At 41.2% G+C, this 23,759-nt stretch overlaps 1 protein-coding gene across 1 annotated transcript in view; it reads right to left on the bottom strand.

Annotated features, from left to right (window-relative positions):
* Nucleotides 1-23,759, bottom strand: part of PGAP4 (post-GPI attachment to proteins GalNAc transferase 4) — a 92,731-nt gene that overhangs the window by 32,671 nt on the left and 36,301 nt on the right. The window lies entirely within an intron of this gene.

Here is a 23,759-nt window from a genome sequence, read left to right on the forward strand (position 1 = left end):
ATAGATTTCTGTCCAGAAGGAGTTTTCAGTCAACCTTAATATAGCTTTATGACAAAGTTACAGAAGAACTTGGTAGTGGAGCAGCAGCATACGTGGTACATACAGACATCAGCAAGGCCTTAAGGCCTCTAACCCCATCCCACACAGACAGGGTCAAGACTGAAGAACTGGACTGCAGGATATTTGGAAAGCATGACACAGAAGGTTGGTATGACAGGACCACTGTCAGAACTGATTAGTATAATACTGCAGGAGTTATTCCTGTGTTTAATACTCTACAGTGTGTTCATGCCATATATATCTGAGGGAACAGAGAACATATTCAAACTTTTATGTAGATAAGATAAAGATAAATGCAAAACAAAAATATAAGCATAGATACTAAAGAAGGATTTGAAAAGAATGAAAAAGAGGGCAGAAAGATGGTAGATGAGGTTCACTGTGGATAAATATAAAGCACTGCACTTGGGAAGCAGTCCTAGTGTGAGGCAGAAACGTTGGGGAAATGGAACCCCATCATCCACCACTCTCTCCCACCCTGGAACTTAACTGACATATCTCTACTTTAAGATAAAAATGAACCCACTTGAGAAATTAAAAGAACATAAAGCTCTGCTCCTGATTTATACAATAATGCAAGGACCATAGTCCTGTGTTTTGTGTCTTTTGTTCAAGACACTGAGAGGTGTGAAATACAAGCTTTTCATCAAAAGGGAATAAAAAAATTTAATTATCCTTAAATATTTCAAGTTACACTTCTAGTGATCTCTGTGGTGATAAAAACAACAAAATCAGAGAAGTATAAAAAAGTATCTATTTGCAATGTTTTAGTTTGTTCTGGGACCTTTGTCTTGTAACTTCATTTGCAGTTGTGTGTAAACTGTGTATAAAAGCAAGATTTAGCATTGTTAATACCTTATACTTCACTCCCATTTCCGAAAATAGAATTACCTCATTTAGTCATTTATTACACCATTACTGGTAAATGTCTGCATAGTCTGGTGTAGTATTGCAGTAGTGGCAGTACTGTGAATTCAGCTCCAGGATTTGTGCTTCAGTACTTTTTATAGCTGTATATACGTGTTTGAAGCTGCATTTGAGTGCTTTTCTGTTTCCTAGATACTGTTTCCCCCCTGTTCTTTGAGCCTGCCCCAATCAGATATTAAGCTAAACGTTTCTGAAATTCTAACCATAGGACTAGAGCACCAGTTTGATTTTTTTCTCAACCCTGTCGCAATTTTGCTGCTATGACTGTAAAAGGCGGTCTCTGGCTTCCTCTCATTATGGTAATCTGACTTCCAAAGTCCCTCACTTCCCTCTTTCATTGCTATGGTCTGTTGTGTAAATTATTTAAGTACTTTCCCACCCATTGTTTTCCATATATCCATAAAACTAAGTGCCCACCCAACAAACCAGTATTGCACTTGAGTAAACCTTCCATACTACAATTTGTCTCCAGTACATAAAACAGCATTACTATCAAATATATTTGACATTTGTTGATCTGGAATGTCTGACTGAGCTTGCTCCTTTTTTCAGCAGAGGCCTGTGGATCTTAGCACCATTTATTTATTTTATTTGTTTATGGAATAGAGCACTGATCTCAATGGACTTTTTCAGACTCATTCCAGGAGCAATGTCTGTTAAGTGACTTGCTCAGAGTCACAGGCAATTTAGCCTAGTGTACTGCCAAACCCCAGAGACCACCCAAGGAGAACTCTGTATGACCAGTTCATGACCTACAGTAACCCACCTAAATACAGGCACAGACAACATGGATGTATGATTTCCAAATGTCTCTATAGCCAAGTTTGTAGATATGAACATCCTGGGACAATGTAGCAATTGTCTCATTTTCACAGACAACCATTTAATCCTTGCCAGAGATGCAGATACACAATTTCACTGGAGGCAAAAATCTCACAAACAAGGTTGTCAAGAACATACACGCACACTACATCCACCACACTGTGTCCACTACACACAGAGACAAACCTATGCTGAGGCACTAAAAAACAATCTTCCCAAACCTCAAAGACAATGTCTGTTCTCAGCAATCTTTAAAGGACTCACCAAAAATGACACCAAACACCACACATACGCCTACATCCAGTATAGCCCCAACATCAAAGCTCATAAGGCAAACCAACACATTACCCAGGACTCTTGTCAAAGAGGACTCCATTGCATGACACACACATACCACACTCACCAGACTGAACAAGGGGAAGATAATGGTTAGTTGTTTATCTGGAGCCACGATTCACCAAGTTTCACACACACTCATGTCACTACACCACAGTACAAGTATGATTCTATCATAGTCCACGCAGACATTAATGACTTGAGACATATAAACCATTTAAATGAGAGGCACTGTTGATCTCTCTGAATGTGCGTCTCAGGCAGGTAAGTACCCTGTATTGAGAAGCATTCTACCTTCACCAAGGATGACCCCACAGTGTGAACAAAAGATGATCGACTTCAACAACTGGCTTAGTTTCTGGTGTCTTGACAGCAGTATTTAAAATGTCAGCATGGGAAGACATGGTTATCAAACCATGTTGTTTTGCGAAGTACGGTCTGCACCTGTTTCCCCTAGGATCCCTAACACTGGCTAAAACTGTATCCACCCCCTTAGAGCCTATTCTAGGCAATGCCAAATTGACAAATTTACCAATATAGCAAATAAAACTCCAAAGATTCCTAAAGGTTCAATGCTATAAGTGCAAACAAGAAATGGCACACCATACAAGCTCTCCTCACTCTGGAGAATACAGACATTTGTGCTGTTACTGAGATATGGTTTAAATCCATTGAAAATAATCCAGTAGTGCAAGACTTCAGTGCCTTCCACACATTTAGACTGCCAGCTACATAGACAAGGACAAAAGGAGGAGGAGTCTCGGTCTATGTTAGAGACAAGCATAACTCTACGTTAGTTAAGCAGGGCAATGCTCTGGAATTTATCCATGTGCAAATTAGCATAGACAAAGTCCTAATATCATATCCTGGCAAACTACAGGTCATGCGTTGTGTCTCTAGAATCCCATAGCTCAAACCTTGAACTACAGGAGACAATCACCATTAAATCAAATACCCTATTCATGGAAGGCTAACTACTCCTGTATAAACTAGGAAACATACACGGCCTCATACTCACAGGCACAATAATTCCTCGACTCTGTTAACACAAATACCCATGACCAGATACTGCGCACACCCACCAGAGGTTCAATCATACTGAACATGGTACTTGCTAATATGGGAGAGTGCTGCACCCCCCTCCCCCAAGTGTCCCATCCTGGTGAGGCTGGACCACAAAACAGTCTCTTTTGAAATAAAAATCAACTCAGTAACCCCAGAAAACCCTGTAACAGTTAGGCACTATTCCAAAGCAAGCTACATTCTATTAAGTGATAATTTGCCAAAATTCAATGCCCATCCCAAATGCAAATTCACAGTAACCTATGAGGAATTGTTCACAGAGGCCCTGTACAACCATGTAAATGGCTGTATCGAGGTTGCTGTGCCTACTAGAAGTAAGCCAAAAAAAAAACCTCTGAAAACAAACCACATTGATGGAACCCTAAACAACAGGATATATAACAAAAGGAAAAAAAAGTCATGGCTAAAATCAGGAAAAGCAAATCCCATAATGATAAGAGCTTTATAATTAAATTAAACAGGAAATTAGAGGACTAATTAAATCATACAAGGCCAGTTATAAGGTCTAGAATGCAAGTGTGTAGCCAGGCATACTCTTTGTACTCTATAGAGTGCATTTATTTTCTAAGCACCAGTACAAAACTGGAACCTTATCAGACCGTAATATGTCTATAACAATCTAAATTAATGTCTCTAACATGTTTATAGCTTGTTTACAGAGAAGATTAAATGTCCAAAACAATATTTATAGTAGTTTATTTACCGGGTGGTGTAGTGGTGCAGCGGTGATGGACAGGTTGACAGACTAGATCAGACAGGAGTTCCCGTGGACTATGATGTTTGCAGATGACATTGTGATCTGTAGTGAGAGTAGGGAACAGGTGGAGGAAACTCTGGAGAGGTGGAGATATGCTCTAGAGAGAAGAGGAATGAAGGTCAGCAGGACTAAGACAGAATGTGTGTATGAATGAGAGGGAGGATAGAGGAATGGTGAGGATGCAGGGAGTAGAGGTGGATGAGTTGAAATACTTGGGATCAGCAGTTCAGAGTAATGATGAGTGTGGAAGAGAGGTGAAGAAGAGAGTACAGGCAGGATGGAGTGGGTGGAGAAGAGTGTCAGGAGTGATTTGTGACAGACGAGTACCAGTAAGAGTGAAAGGGAAGGTCTACAAGAGGGCAGTGAGACCAGCTATGTTATATGGGTTGGAGACAGTGGCACTGATAAAAAGGTAGGAGTCAGAGCTTGACGTGGCAGAGTTGAAGATGTTAATATTTGCACTGGGTGTGACGAGGATGGACAGGATTAGGATTAAGTATATTAGAGGGTCAGCCCAGGTTGGAAAGTTTGGAGACAAAGCCAGAGAGGCAAGATTACGATGGTTTGGACGTGTTGAGGAGGGATGCAGAGTATATTGGGAAAAAGATGCTAAGGATGAAGCTGCCAGGTAACAGGAAAAGAGGAACGCCTAAGATAAGGTTTATGGATGTGGTGAGAGAGGACATGCAGGTGGTTGGTGTGACACAGCAAGATGCAGAGGACAGGAAGAAATGGAAACAGTTGATCCGCTGTGGCGACCCCTAATGGGAGCAGCTGAAAGAAGAAGAAGGTGTAGTGGTGCAGCGCCTCACAGTAAGAGGTTCTCCAGTTTGATTCTTGACTGGAGTGCCTTCTGTGCAGAATCTGCATGTCCTCCCTGAATTCATGTGGGTTTCCTCCGGGTGCTCCGGTTTCCTTCCACATTCCAAAGACATGTGTCTGCAGCGTTTCTCCCCGGGTCTCCTCTGAAAATGGGCTCTGTCACAGTCAAACTTTCGCAGTAAACAGATGTTAAATAAATACTGAACAGCTGCAAATGTTAGACACATTAAGTGCTGGAGGGGGGGGGGGGGCAACAGCTTGAGTGATGTGCCCATTTTATTAAATGTCATGCAATTTGGAGGGGCAACAATGCAGCAATAAGAGTTTGAGAGTACAAAATGGAATTTACTGACTACACTCCTGCAAGATAGCCTCATGGGCTAAAAACAACCACAATGCAATCTAGAGCCATGTTTAAAACCTCAAAGACAGCACATACTAGTGTGCTGAACTGATGGTCAGAGGTATATCCTACACTGAGCAAAGCGACAGAGAGAATCTGCAGGGTGACAAATTCAGCTCAAACTTTTCCTCCACTCCTCCCTGACTCCTCCCATGAAATATTTAATAGCATAACCCCCCCCACCCCAACTATTAAAAAGGAGCAGATCCTGGCAGCACCTGCCAAGAAAAAAAAACACACCCACGGTGGGCCCCAGCAATATCCCAGGATGCCTCCTAAATAGCTTGAAACCTGCCTTATCAGAACCTTTTGAGTCACTTTTCAGCTGTTGCCTCATAACAGTCTTTGTACCATGACAATGGAGGACTGACATAGTTATTCAACTTCACAATGGTGGACCATCATCTGACCCCAGAAACTACAGATCTATTTGTCTGAGTAATCTAATATGCAATGGCTTGGAATTAATTATCATGGAAATGATCAACAAAGACACAGGCAACCTTCAGACACTGGACCCAACCCAGTTTGGCTTTGTCCAAAGAAAGTCATGATACTAAATCTGGTGGACTTCTTTGAGATGGTCATCAAGGCAAAGGATGAGGGGAAATGGTGCATACCGCCTGTCTGCGTTGATATAATACCCACTCAGCTATAGTTGACAAACTCAACAAACTGGGCATAAACGCCTACATAACTTGCTGGACTGTGAACTGGCTCGCAGACAGGACCCAAGAAGTTAGGACTAATGACATCATCTCTGCTAAGAGATCAGTCATTTGTGGGGTACATTGGGGCTCTATACCAGGGCCACTCCTATTTGACATCTACTTCTCAGAGGTAAAGGCTAATATCAAGGGCCTTTGGCTAACCAAGTTCACAGATGACTGCAAATTAGGAGCCAACATAGATCCCTCACATGGCACAAACATCCTATAAGAGGGTTTAACAGAGACAAATGACTGGTGCCAAAGTCTCAGACTAAAACTAAATGCCAAGAAAGGCATTAGTGCCTTTTGGGAAAACTGCCACCCAAACTAATTACTTCATCAATATGACACCCCTAAGAGCTGACCCAGTAGTTAGGGATCTGGGAAAACATGTACATAGACCCATCACTGAGTATAATGTCCCCTTCGGCATGTACCTGGCCAGACATATGCAACAGTTGAAAAACCCACAAAGGTTCCTTACCAGAAGAATCCAGGGTATAATCACATTGTGCCATACAGATCACCTTAAAGCCCTGTCCACTACAGTTATCCCTCTCCATAAAGGGGGAGCGACTACAGACCCTGGGAATTATTGCCCCATTAGCCTGACAAGTCTGATATGTAAGGCTATGGAGCGCATCATCATGGACCTAATTAACAAGGATATAGGGAATCTCCAAACTCTAAATCCCATGCAATTTGGCATTGTGAAAGGTAGATCATGCCTGCTCAATCTGGTTGACTTCTTTGAGTCAGTCACCAGAGCTGTAAATGAGGGCAAGACAGTTCATACAGCCTACCTCAAACTGGCCAAGGCCTTTGATACCATTCCCAACTCAGAAATTATTGATAAACTCACCAAACTAGGCATCAACCCCTATATCACTAGGTGCGTTGCAAATTGGCTCACAGATATATCCCACAGTGTGAAAGTAGCTGACTCCAAGTTAGACTGCCAACCAGTCACAAGTAGAGTCCCACAGGGATCAGTCCTGGTTTCTCTCCTGTTTGGCATCTACTTCTCAAAAGTCCAGGCCAACATGGAGGGACTCTGGCTGACCATGTTCACAGACGACTGCAAGCTGGGAGTCATTAACTCCCCCAAGTGATGCAGACATCCTATGCAAAGGCCTCATTGAGACCAATGACTGGTGTTGAAACCATGATCTTAAGCTTAATGCCAAAAAATGTGTTGTCATCCCCTCTGGGAAAAACTCAGTTCCCACTAATTATCACATTGATGGGAGCCCACTGAACACTGAAGGCATTGACACAGGTTGACAGCAACCTCTCCTTCGACCACCACATTATCACTGTGGTCAGAAAGTCCTTCTATGTGGCACATCGCATTACCAAGGGTTTTGCATCCAGGAAGAAAGAGGTCATCATCTCTCTCTACACTTCCCTCATTAGGCCAGTTATTGAGTATAATGCCCCATTTGGCATGTGCCTCACTAGACCTATGCAACAACTGGAAAGGCCACAAAAGTACCTCACAAAGAGGATCCTAGGCCTTAAACACATGTCCTACATGGACAGACTCAAAAACTCCAGCTATTCTCTGTCTCAGATCGTCTCCTAAGAGATGATCTCTGCTTGACTTACAAAGCCATGTCTGACCCAGCTCTGTTAGAAATGCTACATCTAAAGAAATCCCAATCCCTCAACCTCATTACCACAATCAACAGAACATGCTGGAGGGGCAGGTTCATAACCCAGAGACTGCCCATGCTCTGTAATAGACTTCCCATACATGTCAAGCAGAGCACATCACTGGCCCTCTTCAAGAGAATTCTTGATGAGTGGATGGGAAATAGAAAATTCATCCCAGGAATCACTCCAGTGGCTTCTGCTTGACAGAGGCACTAGGAACTATGGTATACATGATGCCAGGGTAATCCTACAGGCTAGGCTTGTAATGGATACAGGGCCATTAGCCTAGTACAAACCTATGAACCTATACTCTATCTCCTGAGGTTACTCTGAGACAATCTATGTCTGGCACATAAGGCATCCTTAGTTCCAGCTCTGATGGACCTTGTGACATTTGCAAAGCAAACAGCATCAGAACCACTAGAGCCAAGGATTTAAATGTTGTTTGTGACATAAGTAAGACATGATGGGGAGACACGTCTTATTTATGTCACAAACAACATAAATAAGACATGATGGTGAGACACATGTGTCTCAGAGGATCCCCGTGGTCTGGAACAGGCCCCCCCATCCATATGAAGCAGAGTCCACCCCTAAACCTATTTAAGCATAACTTTGACCAGAGGATGAGAAACTGGAAATTGACCCTGGGTCTGGCCCCAATGTCTCTGATAGACATAGGCAGACAGTAATGTCCAAGCTAACATACCTTCCCCCCACATAATCTCTAGAAACTTCCTAACATGCACCATTCTAATAAACACCCATGATACATAGGGAGACAATTGGGTTGGACTGCATAGCTAGGCTTATGAAGGTCCTACGAACCAAAAACCTATAGTATACATCTTTCTGACTGTAATTACAACCGGTTTGCTTAACAAAGTGCCTTTCCAGACATATAGACATCTGCAAGTATTCCTCAATCAAATGCCAACTCAAAGCAATCCATTTAAATCAATCTCAAGATTTAAAGCCAGTTTCTTGCCTCACAATATTAGCAAAAATCCTGGAAAACTCTTTCATATACAACCTTGCATATACATTCAAGATGTGATATACCATCTGGGCATCAGCATGGGTTCTGAACAGATTTACAGATCCTTTGTAATGTCATCCTTTCAGATGCAAAGATTTGTTAACTCAGACAGTGTTTACAGACCTTGGGACATTTTACCTAGTAAACAACAGTCTATTTCTAGACACTAATTGATAACGGATTTATAAGAAGGCTAACAGAAGATACTGAAAGACTTGGCACTTATGAAGAACAGGTGTTGTTTAGTAACAATAAGAGCAGAAGAAAGAAAAAATACAAATGGATATGTATTATGATATGCAACTGTAAATCCACTGGGTTTTACTGACTGATTTGTGTTCCTGATCCCATCTTAGCAGCACATTAAAACTAATGTCTTTCGGCTTTTCCCAGTTAGGGGTCGCCACAGTGAAACTCCAGTCCGCTAATGATTGGCATTGGATTTTTTACAGTACTGAGTTGCCAGCCCGACGCCTAACCTCCAAAGAAGGCACACCCATTCACGCACGCACCTACCTGCATGTCTTTAAACGTCACTCGACCGCAGGGAGGACATGCAGACTCGACGCAGAAGGTGCTCCAGCCAAGAATCTAGCGGGAGAACCTCTTGCTGTGAGGCGACAATGCTAACCGCTGCACCACTGCGGCTCTTAGCAGCACATTACATTTGAAAATCATGAACTTCTTGTAAGTTTGTTGAGCATTTCAACAGTGTACAGAAAGCAGTCCCTGATATGGCTGGGCAAATCAGGAAAACTATGGATGAAATTTAGAGCAGATGATACTGAAAAGCAGATGTGGTATTATCTTTGAAGGAGAATTGCTAGACTATTGACAGCACTGAAAAGATTACTGATGAAAGGGGCATACAAGCAGTAGGCTAAGACGCTTGGATTGCACTGCACATAAAACAAAATAAAGCTTGTCAGTTGTCAAGAGTGAATCTTGCAAATGGGAAAACAGGGACATTTAGATATGGGGAAGCCATGACTGGTTTGTTTTTTTGAAATCTGCAGCAAAGTAGTTACACTTTCTGATGGATTAAATCAGAGCAAGGAACGGGAGTAATTAACCTGTAGTAAGTATAAAAAATATGGATTTTTGTCGTTCATAATGAACAAAGAGTACAAGAAGCCATAAATTAAAATGAAATTCAGGTGACTGAAAATGTTACATGCAATCATGATGTCCGGCAAACAAAAGTGGTAAGGATGAGAATGATCTATATGAGAATATAAACATAAGTAAAAAAATGAAATTAACAGCTGTGAAGAGGTTATTATAGGGTGGAGTAATGTCAAACAAAGATTTAAATACTGTGTTGTTTTCTGAAAATGAGCTGTAACCTGTTACTGCCAGCAATATGTATACAGGTTCAGAAACTGGAAGGCAGCAGGCAGCAGCAGTAATGATACAGGAAGTTAAGGCATGCAGACTGAGAGCTCTGATGGACGAAGAGGAAAAAAATTAAAACAGAGACAAAAAAAAAAAAGTTAAGAAAATTGATAATTTTATGACTGTATCATTAAATGGTAATATTATATTAAATACTTTAACAAAGACAGCTGTGTTAAACTTGTATAAAGAAGTTAATACTGATATATATTTGAGTGATATGAGGAATTGGAAAGTATAACAAAGAAAACAAATTTAATTATTACAGAACAGGCTGGTGAAGACCCACGGCGGTGGTGCTGTGGTAGCTTTGTCGCCTCACAGTAAGACGCTGTGCGGTTCGATTCTCAGCTAGAGCGTCTTCTGCATGGAGACATGCATGAATGGGCGTACCTTTGTTGAAGATTATGTGTCAGGGCTGGTAACTCGGCACGTAAAAATCAACTACCAATCATTAGCGGACCAGAGTTCTGCTGCGGCGACCCCTAACCGGGAAAAGCCGAAAGACACAAACAAACAGAACAGGCTGGTGGAATGAACCACGGGCATCAAAAAGTGCTGTGGTACAGCTGTCATACTTAAAAATGGAAAACTGAAATGTTATAAAATACTGACCAGGCCTAGAAGATGGATTGTGTTGTCTGATAAACTTAAAAAGGTATTTGTTAATAGTGCTGCGGTGGTGGTGCTGCGGTAGCATTGTCGCCTCACAGTAAGACGTTGTCCTGTTCGATTCTCAGCTAAAGCGTCTTCTGTGTGGAGACATGCATGAATGGGCATACCTTCGTTGAAGGTTGTGCGTCAGGCCTTGCAAGTCGGTAAGTAAAACTCTACTGCCAATCATTAGCGGACCGGAGTTCCGCTGTGGCAACCCCTAACCGGGAAAAGCCAAAAGATACAACAACAACTGTGGATACATCCTAACTTTGCTAAATGGGTTAGGTTTCTGTAAAATATAATTTGTTGCAGTTACGGATTTTGCCTCATTGGATCATTACAATTCTGAAATAAGAAAAGAAAACAGGAAAGTTTCACAAAATATTAAAATGTGTAAATGTGTTATGAAGGTTGAAAATTTAAAGGTTAGAACAGGAAAGACAATATAGGCATCATAAAGGAAGTTTGAGAAAATTTTTTTTTTTTTCAATTTGCAAAGACGATACAAGAACTAAAAAGGGAAAGATATAGTAGGATTTTCATATCACTGCACTAAACTGCAGTTTTTGGTAAGAAGGATATGATTAGTGCAGGAAAGGGAAGAACAAAGACTGAGATATTACCTGTCGCTTGTCTCATGCATTCAAAATAGACGATAAAGCAGTGTATGGGTTCAAGATATTTACTGTACATAAGCATTGTCAGGAGCTGTAATTGGAACATTTATTTAAGTAAATTGATTCACTCATTACTTCAAAGACACTCACGTGCATTTCTATTCACGCCTGTATTCACTCTGAATGACTGTACAAAGTGGTACTCCTCTTGCACATGCTCAGTACTTACATACACATGCTGAGTTGCCAAGTACAACATGCACAGTGATCTTCATCCTCCCTCTTAATGAAAGAAAAACAATTTCCCCATGATTAGCACATCAGTGACATTTCAACAACACACTGATCTCAAGTCCAAGCCTTCAAATATTCTGGATTCAGCCTACAAAACTCTCCCTGCTGTGGACACATAGAAGTTCTGTTGAGACTTCACAGAAGACACTTTCCTTGGGGAACTGTTTGATACAGGAACATCTGAAGACACTGCTAAACTATTTATAGCAGTAGAAGACACAAAGTATGCTGTCCTCTGAAAATGAAACGGGAACAGGTCATTGGCACAGGCAATCTGTTGCATCATAGGTTTGGTGATAGGGAATATACGTCTTCGGTTATGTGTATTCCATTCCCACCAACTGAACAATGTAGGATCTCAGTTCCTCAAAGACATTTTTGATGATACCCACTCAGATGTAACCTTTTGGTTGTTTGCATCCTTACGATTCCTCCTTGTCTTAGTGGTCAAAGAGGCCTGCTTGATTTATTGTAGTACAACTTTTGTGACTGATGTTTCTTCAAAAGTTGTGCTTTGATCACTTTGTTGTTCTTTGCATTTGGAATAAACAGTTGTTTACTGATCGGTAAGGTTGTTTCGTCTGTCTAGACATTAATCTCTGAGCAGGTGAACCAAACAAGTTATCTCGGGGAATTGAGATGGTTAAAGAAAATGTCAGTGCCATCTCTTTTTGATTTCTGTAACAAACACTTTGCGCTTTGGACTGCATGCTCAGCTTATCCATTTGGCTATGGATATTCAGGACTACTAGCAACATGGACAAAATCCCAAGCCTCGGCAAATCTCCTAAACTGTTGACTGGTATACTACAAACCATTGTCAGATACAACTTTGTGTGGACTACCATGCACAGGAAAAGGTCTCCAACTTTGTAAGACAGTGCTGGATGTTAGATTAGGAAGATGGTCAATTTCAAACCAATTTGCATAAAAGTCTTCCAAAAGCCACTGTCATCCCTTTACACAAAGGAGCATCCACTGACACAGGCAATTATAGGCCCATCAGTCTAACAAGCCTGATCTGCAACGCCATGGAATGCATTATCATGAACCTTATAAAAAAATAACATTGGCAACCTCCAAACGCTTGACCCCACACAGTTTGGTTTTCCCAAAGGGAAATCATGCCGGTTAAACTTCTTTGACTTCTCCGACACAGTCACCAAAACCATGGATGAGAGGAAGACTGTGCACACTGCCTACCTTGACCTAGCCAAAGCCTTTGACACTATTTCCCACGTGGGCATAACAGATAAACTCTCCCAGTTAGGCATCAACCTGTATGTTACCAGATGGGTAGTTAACTGGCTCACTGATAGAACCTACTCCATCAAAATAGGGGAAGCCACCTCTAGTAACAGACCCGTAAAGAGTGGTGTACCCCAAGGATTGGTCTTCAGGCCTCTATGGTTTGTAATATACTTTTCTGAGGATCAAGCAAAAAAACAGTGGTTTGTTGCTGACCACGTTTACAGATGACTGCAAGCTGGGCGCTGTCTTAAATTCCCCTATTGATGTGAACATCCTCTAACAGGGCCTTACCCAAACTAATGACTGGTGCCAGAAGCATGGCCGGCCTCAAACTAAATGGCAAAAAATGCATCACTATCCCCTTTGGGTAAAATGGAGTCCCCGCTAATTATCACATTAATAACAATGTGCTAAGCACGCAATCAGTCGTGAGGGACTTCGGCACCCAGGTTGATAGCAATCTGACTTTTGAACACCGTGTTGCCTTATTAGTACGGAAGGCTTTCAACATGGCCCATCTCATAAGTAAGGATATTTCATCAAGGAACAAGGACATCATAACATCCCTGTACTCCTCCCTTATCAGACCCATTATTGAGTACAATGCCCCCTTTAGCATGTACCTTCCCAAGCACATGCAGCAGCTGGAGAGACCAGATCACAGATGTTCCTGACCAGGAAAATCCAGGATCTCAAAACACCTGCCCTATATAGACAGTAGAGGGACAGGGCTTTTAGCCTAAGTCTCATACAGACTGCTCAGTGGTGACCTGTGTCTGGCATGTAAGGCCATTTCAGACCCAGCCTTGATGGAGTTGATGCATATTCATAAGTCAAACTCCACTCACGCAACCTGCACACAAAGCCTCAACCTGGTCTGGGACATTAACAGAACTTGTTAGTGAGATACATTTGTGTCCTAAAGACTCTCCCCATCTATGGAATAGACTCCCTCTCCATGTCAAGCACAGTACCTCTCTAGCACTCTTTAAAAGGAACCTGGACAACTGGATGGTAAACAGAAAATACACACCTGGGATCCCATTTCTGTCCCTGCTGGACAGGGAAAATAGGTACTGACTTTGTGGGAAGATGGGAAAATTCTTAGCTAGGCTTACAAGGGCCTCCGGGCCAATAAACTAGTATTATCCTATGAACATCAAGTAATGCTGACCATTCCATTCGAAAATATCAGAAGCAACCGTTGGCCATTTTAGTTCAGGAACCTGGTTTAGCTGAAGTGGTTCTTTTTGTTGGTACGGTTTAGTGCTATTGCAAATAGAACATATTAGAGTTTCCTTCTCTTTATCATTTGACATAGAAGGCCAGAATATCATGCCTCTTGCCCTTCTTTTGGTAGAACTTGTACCCGGGTGTCCATGTAAAACCTTGATATATTCCTGTTGCAATGCTGAAGGAATAACTACTTTAGGACCTTTTGTGAGGATTCCATCTTCCATCATGAGCTCGTCTCGGTAAGGAAAATATTTCTGTATGTCAAGTGGTAGACTGGTTTGTCTCATTGGTTATTCTTGATTAATAACATGAGTCAGATACTGAAAAACAGCTAAAGCTGTGTGTTGCCCGAGTTCATCAAGACATGATGAGGACAAATTCTTGACTTACTGACTTACAGGTCTGGTTTCTCAGTGTCGTGCTGTTCTGTTTGCCTGGCTGCTCTTGACAAAGCATCTGAAAGGTACAATTATTAGCCTTTTGTATAAGCAATATTGAAATTGTACTTTTGCAGTTTTAACATCGTGCATCTGCAGACGTGCTGGGGCTGAATGTACTGGCTTTTTCAGAACTGTCACTAGAGGCTGATGATCAGTCTCTATTTGAACAGGTTTGCTATAAATATAATCATTGAACTTCTAACATGGAAACACTAATGCCAAAAGCTCTTTTTCAATTTGAGCATACTGCATCTCAAACTGGGTTAACATTCTGGATGCATAGGCTACTGGAATGCCTTCTTGAAGACATGCTGCACCAAGACCATACTTTGAAGCATCACATGAAAGAATTACTGGTTTGTGATAATACTATCTCAATTTGGATGCACTGGCAATTTTCTGTTTCAGAACATCAAATGCTCTTTGGTGTTATTCTAACCAGGACCAGGTTACATTTTTGCATGTCAGCTCACATAACGGTGAAAGCTCACAAGTCTGGGAAGAATTTTCCTAAATAGTTGACCATACCAAGAAAATGTTGCAAAGATGTGACATTTTCTGGAAATGGCATCTCAAGAATAGCTGCTTGCATAGATGGATCTGGTTGTAAGCCAGAGCTAGTAAACAAATAACCCATATAAGTAACTTCTTTCAGCTTGAATTTACATTTCTGAGGATTCAATTTATTGACTTAATGTGCACAGTCTAAAACTTTCTTGAAGTTTCTATCATGTTCATCTTCACCATTGCCCTCTACGATAATGTATACTATGATAGCACATGGATAACCTGAAAAAAATTTGCTCCATTGCACGTTGAAATACTTCACTAGCAGAATTTCTCCTAAATGGTATTATCAAAAATCTGTACCTTCCAAATGGCATACTGAAAGTAGTTAACAATGAAGATTTGTGATCCATTGTGAAATATGCCAAAATGAACTTTTTGCATCAAAGGCTGAAAAAACATGGCATTTGACATGGCAGCTGCTACTTCTTCCGCTGCGTGCTTTGTTTAAATATCATCTTAGCTTTTCTTATGACCTACGGCCATGGAGGATACCCATTCAGTTCATTCTTTTACTGGAGTTATCACACCTAAATTTACCATTTTGTCTAGTGCTGTTTTTACTTTGTTGTACATTGCTACTGGAACCTTCCTTGATGGTTGGACAACTGGGCTTACTTCATGGTTTAACCTCAAGGAATATGTAACTGGTAGCTTGCCAAGCTCATCTTTGAAAATATCAGCATATTCACGAAAAATATTCTCTGTAAAACTATCATGGTTGTTCAGACTTATATGGTCAACTTCTTTATTAAATGAAATTAGCCCCATTCTCAAACTATCTTTGAGGCCTAACAATGACTGCACTTGTCTTTTGGCTACTTGAAACTGCAAGTCATAGCTGTTCCTAGCTGAATGACATATGAGAACTACTGCACCATCAGTCTGAATCTCTTCACCACCATAAGCAACATGTTTTGCACACTTTGCCGAATTAAATTTTTCACCAGCTTTCACCTTTGCAAACATTTGTGCTGATATAACATTGCACTTAGATCCAGTGTCTACTTTAAGCACTACCAGTTTCCATTAATCCGAATAGTACACAATATTCCACCCTTTGCTGCTAGATTACCAGTTTATTGTATTAATCATTTCATCAAGCACAGATACACCATCAACATATAAAGTTTGCTCACTGCTTTCCAAATGATCTACTTGCTTGTTTGGATGCTCTCTTTTATTAAAAGTATGGGACAGTTTAGACTTACAAAGCTTTTTGAAATGATTCCACTTTTTACATCTGTGACATTGCTGACCAAAGACTAAGCACCTTTCTCATTTAGGTTCATGGTTGCCTCCACAATTACAACAGTTAAGATTACTTGAAGCTGCCCCATTTGATTTATGGTTAAAATCAGGTACTGCCACGTTCTTTGGCTTACATCTTTTATTAATCTTAGCTTTGTGTCTCACACTGTCAACATTCACATTAGTAGATACTGTATTGCATGTTTTTCTCATTCATAAGCATATTTGTGTGCATTTCTGTAAGCTCATATATTTGACAAATCTCCATGGCTTTGCTCAATATTAAATCACTACCTTGAAGCAAAATCTTTCCACTGCATCATTAACACCACACACAAGTCTGTCATTTATCAACTCATCTCGCAAATCACCAAATCTGCATGGTTTTGCTTTATTTCTCAAGCCAGTGACATATGCTGCTATAGTTTCAACAGGCTTTTGATTTCTTGTGTAAAATATGTGCCTTTCCATTGTAATATTCATTTGAGGGTTACACATTTCTCTACATTTAAGTTTTAAGCACTCAGGATCCTCCCGCGTTTCAGCTTGTGTCACAATATGGCTGTTCTCCCCCTCCCCTGCATACACGGCAGGTGCATACATAAATAATTGTTCCCGCTCAATGGCTTCTGAGCCTATTAAATTAAGAAGTATGAATGCCTTTGTATGTGCACCTTTCTCAGAAAAAACAGCTTGTAAGAAAATATCATAATCTTGTTCAAACACTCCCCAATTCTCAGCAATATTATTATCATATTATATTATCATATTATATTATATAATATTATCGTATTATATTTTAAATCAAGTTGCTGGCTACTGAGACTTGTCTGCATATATCAACTGGACACAAGCTGATTTAAGTATATTTTTCTGCACTTATTTAAGATTTGAGTCAATAAATATTGTGCGTCTTTGATTCACTAAATATTGTCTCTCTGTCTCTCTGCAGTTAGTTCCCCACTCTCCCTCCCTGTTTCTAGTTGTGGTGTTAATCTTGTTGGCTTTGGAATTGCCCACCCCTGCTGTAAATCTCTTTTTGCACACTCCTCATGGACCCATCTCATTTGCTCACTCAACTAAGTATAGTGAGATCATATTTTGATTTTGGATACTCCTACCAGTCCCATCTCCTCTGCGGTGTACAGAGAGAGCACTTGGGAAGGGCATTCCCCTACAGTATCTTAATCTGCTCTGTTTCCACAGTCTCAAAAAAAAAAAAAAAAAAAAATTTTGCGCTTCATCTGCCTTACTGTATTTATGTTTCTTCCTACTTTATTACCTTATTTTGCCTCTTCTTAAAAGTACTCAATTGAATTTATTCTGCTGCCTTTATTACTGCTTGTTAGTAGCCTGATTAAATTGTAACTGTTATTCTAAGGCCCTTGGTTTAAGCACTTGGGCTTCAAACCAGTTGTTTTACATTAAGAAGGTTTGTGGTCTGCACTCTTGTGGGAGGAGAGGCTAGATTCTGCCCTTCTGAGCTGGGAATTTCTGGTTAAAGGCTTATTGCGTATACTTACTTGAACTGTTTCTTTCTGAAATCGGTACACCTTGTTTGCTGTAGCACAGACTAGATTCAGGCCGGCTGGATCTAGCTTTGTTTGTATAACTTGTGCACTGATCCAGGCCGTCTTTTTTGGAGAAGGTTTCTCTGTACCCTAGTGGCAGGACTGTGCAGTTAGAACTTGTCTGATTGAAAACTGCTGGAACAGGGCTCAGTTTTAAGCTTTTTAATTGCTTAATTGGGTAAAGTGTATAAAAAGAGAAACAGCTTCAGGTAAAACCCAGGTGCACAAAACCAGAACTATATATAACCAAAAATACACCGAGGTACCACACAATAGCGTCTTTATTACACAAAAAAATAAGAACAATGGTGAGCGCTTTCGCAAAACTAATTGCTTCATCAGACGATGAAGCAATTAGTTTTGTGAAAGCGCTCACCACTGTTCTTATTTTTTTGTGTAATAAAGACGCTATTGTGTGGTACCTCGGTGTATTTTTGGTTATATATAATTGGGTAAAGTGTTGTTTTGATTGTATCTGCTCTATTTTCTGGAAAAAAATATATATATATATATATATATATATATATATATATATATATATATATATATACACATACACATATACATATACATACATACTTGTTTCTCGCCTTTCTGAACTAGTATAGTCCAGTTTTCATGTTATTGCTGAATCCAGAGCTGTGTTACAAGTTTCTGTGTTGCCATACCTTACTTGGATAGAAGGAAGTTTCTCTGTTCACCTGTGAGAGGGGGGAGCTTTGAGCAGGCTATCTGTCCCTGGAGGAGTTGTTTCAGCCCAGAAGTTAGTAGTTTATTGGCCATTTTGGGCTAATTTCTATCTCTTTCACTTCCCTGCTATAAAAACCTCATTTGCACAGTTTTTACGCTTGTATTCCGCTCAGCAAGTGCCTTCCAGGTGTTCTGCAGAGTCTACAGCAGCAGAGAGACAAAAGAGTGACTTTGGAGAGATTAAGTATCATTTTTCTGCTTTTCTTGCTGTCTTTAATTAATTCCGCTTAAAACGCCAGTTTTTTTAGCGAATCTGTGATTTAAAAAGTTTGTTATTGTATACAACTCCGCACAGCTCCTCGTGGTGTCCTGCAGAGTGATACAGACAACAGAGAAACCCAAGAGAGACTTTTTCAGATTTAAGTATTGTTTTCTCTGTTTTTTTGCTCCAACTGCCTTTTCCCGCCTAAAAAACAGATTTCTAACTGATCTGTGCTTTAAAAAGCTTAAATTGTATTTGCCTTCTGCTTTTTACAGTTTTTGCACTTGTTTTATATCAATTTAAGTCGTTTCTGTATTGTATAACTGTTGTAGGCTACACACTAAAGTGCGCTAGCCTGTTTATAGCATTTTACAGTGTTTTCTGTGTGTTTTTCTGCCATTTCCTGAAAAAACAAATTATATATATATATATATATATATATATATATATATATATATATATATATATATATATATATATATATATATATATATATCCTCTTTTCCCGCCTTTGCTGAACTAGATTAGTCCAGATTTCCGGTTTTGCTGAATTCCAGACTGTGGTATAGTTTCCTGTGTTGCCCATATCCTTACTTGGATAGGAGGAAACTTCTCTGTTCACCAGTGAGAGTGGGGAGCTTTGAACAGCCTATCTGTCCCTGGAGGAGTGGTCTCAGCCCTGAAACTAGTAGCTTATTGGCCTTTTTGGGTCAATTCCTATCTCTTTCAGTTTCCCTGCTTTAAAACCCGCATTTGCGCAGCTTTGCGCCAGTATACAACTCCACACAGCTCCTCATGGTGTCCTGCAGAGTGATACAGGCAACAGAGAGACCCTAGAGAGACTCTTCCAGATTTAAGTATTTTTTCTCAGTGTTTTTGCTCCAACTGCCTTTTCCCACCTAAAATGTGAATTTCTAACTGATCTGTGCTTTAAAAAAGTTTAAATTGCATTTGCTTTCTGCTTTTTACAATTTCTGCACTCGTTTTATATCAATTTAAGTTGTTTTTGTATTGTATAACTGTTGTAGGCTAAAAGTACAGTTGTGTATACTTACCATAAATGTAGATGTTCAAGTGTTTTCACTGTTGCAGTCATCACTGTAGGGTTCTCCCCTGCCAGCAAGCAGTCCTCGGTCGGCCAGAATCCCAAAGCCTGGGTCCGGCGTCGGCTGCTCAGCCATGCTACCTGACGTCAGTGCGCCAGGAGTACAAATCTGGCAGCCGACGCCATGTTCTCCAGTTTTTCTTGCCCCAGATGTCAGGTGTCCAAAAATGAGTATAACCCCATACCCTTTGCAAATACACCTCAGAAGAAGGGTGAAGTAGGGAACCACACAAAATAAAAAGTAAGAGGGGACAAGAGGGAGGGTAACCCAGACTGCAACAGTGAAGACACTCAAACATCTACATTTATGGTAAGTGTACACAACTGTACTATGTTCATCGTGTTTCACTGTTGCAGTCATCACTGTAGGGTTGAATCCCAAAGCAGAAGAAAAGGGAGGTGGTCATAAAGTAGAGGGGGCGGCTAGAAGGCCCTGCAAGACTGCAGAAGCAAAGCCTGCCCTAGACTTGGAGTAGATAGGTAGATTGTAGTGCTTAGAAAAAGTGTGCACCGAACTCCAAGTTGCAGCTTCCAAAATGTCTTTGGTAGGTACTCCCCTGAGGAAGGCAGCTGAAGTAGCAGCAGCCCTGGTAGAGTGAGTCCTAATACTTCCTGGGATTTGCTTTCCATGGTGAGAATAACAAAATCTGATTCCATGAGCAATCCATTTAGAAATGGTCCGTTTTGAAATGGCTTTGCCTTGGGAACTTGAAGCATAAGAAACAAACAATTGCTCTGTTTTCCTGATGTTCTTGGTTCTATCCAGGTAAAAATGAAGTTGTCTGTGTACATCCAAGGAATGCAAGATCCTTTCCCCCCTATTTTGAGGATTGGAGAAAAAGGTTGGCAGGTGAATAGTTTGATTTAAAGCCACTTTGGAAACCACCTTAGGCATGAAAGCAGGATTAGTCCTTAAAGACACCCTGTCTTGGTGAAAAATAATATAAGGTTCCACAGCCATGAGTGCTTGCCACTCCGAAACTCTCCTGACTGAGGTCAAAGCTAACAGGATGGCTGTCTTCCATGACAAAAACTTGATGTCAGATGTGGCAGCAGGCTCAAAAGGAGGTAGAGTGAGTTTTTCCAAAACATAGTCGAGATCCCAGGCAGGAATGGGTGGTGATCTGGGGGGCCTTAAATTCTTAGCTCCTCTGAGAAACTGTCTCATGAGTTGGTGGGAAAAGATTGGAGGGTCTGTATTATAATGAGCAGAGATAGCAGAGGCATGTATCTTTATGGAAGAGAAGGAGAGACCCTTATGTAATAGGTCTGTCAGGTATAGTAAAATCAGAGGAATATTAGGAGTAAGAGGATCCGAATCCTGATCATGCATCCAGGTGCAAAATCTTTTCCATTTTCCTGCATAAGATTTTCTAGTGCTAGGGCGTCTGGCTTCTAAAATGACATCCATAACCTGCTTGGGAAGGAGAGGATTAATCATAGACCCTGAATTAGCCAGGCTGAGAGTTTTGACATGAGAGTGCAGAACCTGACCCTGGTGTTGGGACAAAAGATTTGGAGTCTGAGGTAAAACCCAAGGGGACTCCTGTGAAAGATTCATCAGTGTTTGGTACCAAAACTGTTGAGGCCAATTTGGGGCCAGTAAAATTATCATCTTGGGCTTGTCCTGCTTAATCTTTAATAACACCCATGGAAAAAGAGGTAGAGGCGGGAAGGCATATCCCGAGAGGTTTCTCCAACTGAATGATAGTGCATCCACTTTCCATGCTAGCTCGTGGAATGTCCTTGTGCAAAAAATCCATAGTTGATGGTTGAGGGGGGATGCAAAAAGATCTATGTGCGGGCAGCCCCAGACTGCTGTAATCATCTTGAATATGTCAGTGTCCAGCATCCATTCGTGTGGGTCTGACAGGTTCCTGCTCAGACTGTCTGCCAGAATGTTTTGTTTCCCTGGTAGGAACTGAGCTTGTAGGTCCACTTTGCAAGCTTGAGCTGTGTTCCATAGAGTCATGGCTAGAGTGCAAAGGGGGTAGGAGTGTGAACCCCCTTGCTTGTTTATGTACCACATAACTGTGGTGTTGTCTGTCCGCATCAGTAGTTGTCCTGGTTGTAGAAGATCCCTGAAGGCCAAGAGAGCATTCTGAACAGCTAACATTTCCTTTAAATTGATATTGAGGTGCTTCTGATCCTTTGTCCAAAAGCCTTGCAGACATTTTCCCTGCAAATGGGCTCCCCATGCGTAATCTGAGGCATCTGTGGTTAGTATCTGGCTGGCTGGAGGCAGACTGAAGACTTTCCCTTTGTTGTGAATACATGCCTTGGTCCACCAAAGGAATTCCTTTTGTAGACAAGGCAGGACAGTGATCTGTGTGTCTAGACTGTGGCAATGCTGGGACCATACACTGTTTAGGTACCACTGTATTTTCCTCATATGTAGTCTTGCATATGGTATGAGAAGGATGCAGGAGGCCATGTAACCCAAAGCCTGCAGGACGGTGATCTGTGTGTCTAGACTGTGGCAATGCTGGGACCATACACTTTTTAGGTACCACTATATTTTCCTCATATGTAGTCTTGCATATGGTATGAGAAGGATGCAGGAGGCCATGTAACCCAAAGCCTGCAGGAATTTCCTTGCTGATAGCCGAGTTAGTGACGCCAAGGTTTTGAAAGTTGAAGCCAGCTGTAATTGTTTTTCGGATGTCAGAAATGCCATCTGGGTTGTTGTGTTTAGAAGAGCACCCAGAAAAGTTATTGTGAGGGTGTCAAATTTGACTTTATGTTCACAGTGAATCCCAGGAACTTGAGAAATTCTGAACAAATTCTAGATGCTGAAGTAAGACATCCTTGCTGTCTGTTTGAATAAGGCAGTCGTCCAGATAAGGGTAAATTTGAATTCCCTTGAGTCTGCAATAAGCTACTACTGGTGCCAGGCATTTGGTGAAGACCCTGGGCGCAGTAGACAATCCAAAGGGCAGCGCAGAGAATTGGTAATGCCTTGAGCCGGCCTTGAACCTGAGGTATTTTCTGCACTCCTGTCTGATAGGAATGTGTAAGTAAGCCTCCTTTAAATCCAATGTTACCATCCATGCATTTTTGCCCAACATTGGTAGTAGCTGCTGCAGAGTAAGCATCTTGAATTTTGGTATCTCCAGGAAAGTGTTCAAGACTGACAGATCCAGGATGGGTCTCCATGAATTTTGCTTTCTGGGGACTAGAAAGAGCCTTGAGTAAAAACCTTGCCCCATTTCTGAAAGTGGAACCAGTTCTATGGCCCTCATAGCCATGAGGGCTTCCACCTGGTTTAAGGCCTCTGACCATTGAGGTTTTGGTAGGTCCGGCCATCCGTTTGGTCTTGGTATGGTATGAAAGTGGAATTTGTAACCTCTTGAAACCACATCCAGAACCCACTTGTCTTGGATTATGCAAGTCCAATTTAGGTGAAAAAGAGAGAGTTTTCCTCCGAGAGGGGCTTCCAGGAAAGAAGTTCCTGCAGCCCAGCAGAGGGAGTCATTGAGCCTGTTTTCTATGAGTTTGAGGCCTGTTCTCTCTACCCCTAGGGGTGGAAGCAGTCCACAGTCTTGATCTGTAGGAGGTCTGCATTTGGGGCCTTCCTCTGGAGCGTCTATATCTACCCCTCTGAGGCCTGTCTGAATAGGGAAAGGACCAAATTTTAGTTGGCCAATCCTTACTAAATCTGGGGGGCTGTACTTGTAAGAAATCCTTAACTGTTTGCATGGATTTAGCCTTATCCTCCATCTTCTTTATCACCTCTTCAGCCTTAGATCCAAACAAAACATTATGCTGAACAGGTGCATCCAGTAACTTAGCTTTCACTTGATCAGGC

This window comes from Protopterus annectens, chromosome 9.part0 (genome assembly GCF_019279795.1).
Source record: "Protopterus annectens isolate FY-2018-M chromosome 9.part0, PAN1.0, whole genome shotgun sequence".
NCBI lineage: Eukaryota > Metazoa > Chordata > Ceratodontiformes > Protopteridae > Protopterus > Protopterus annectens.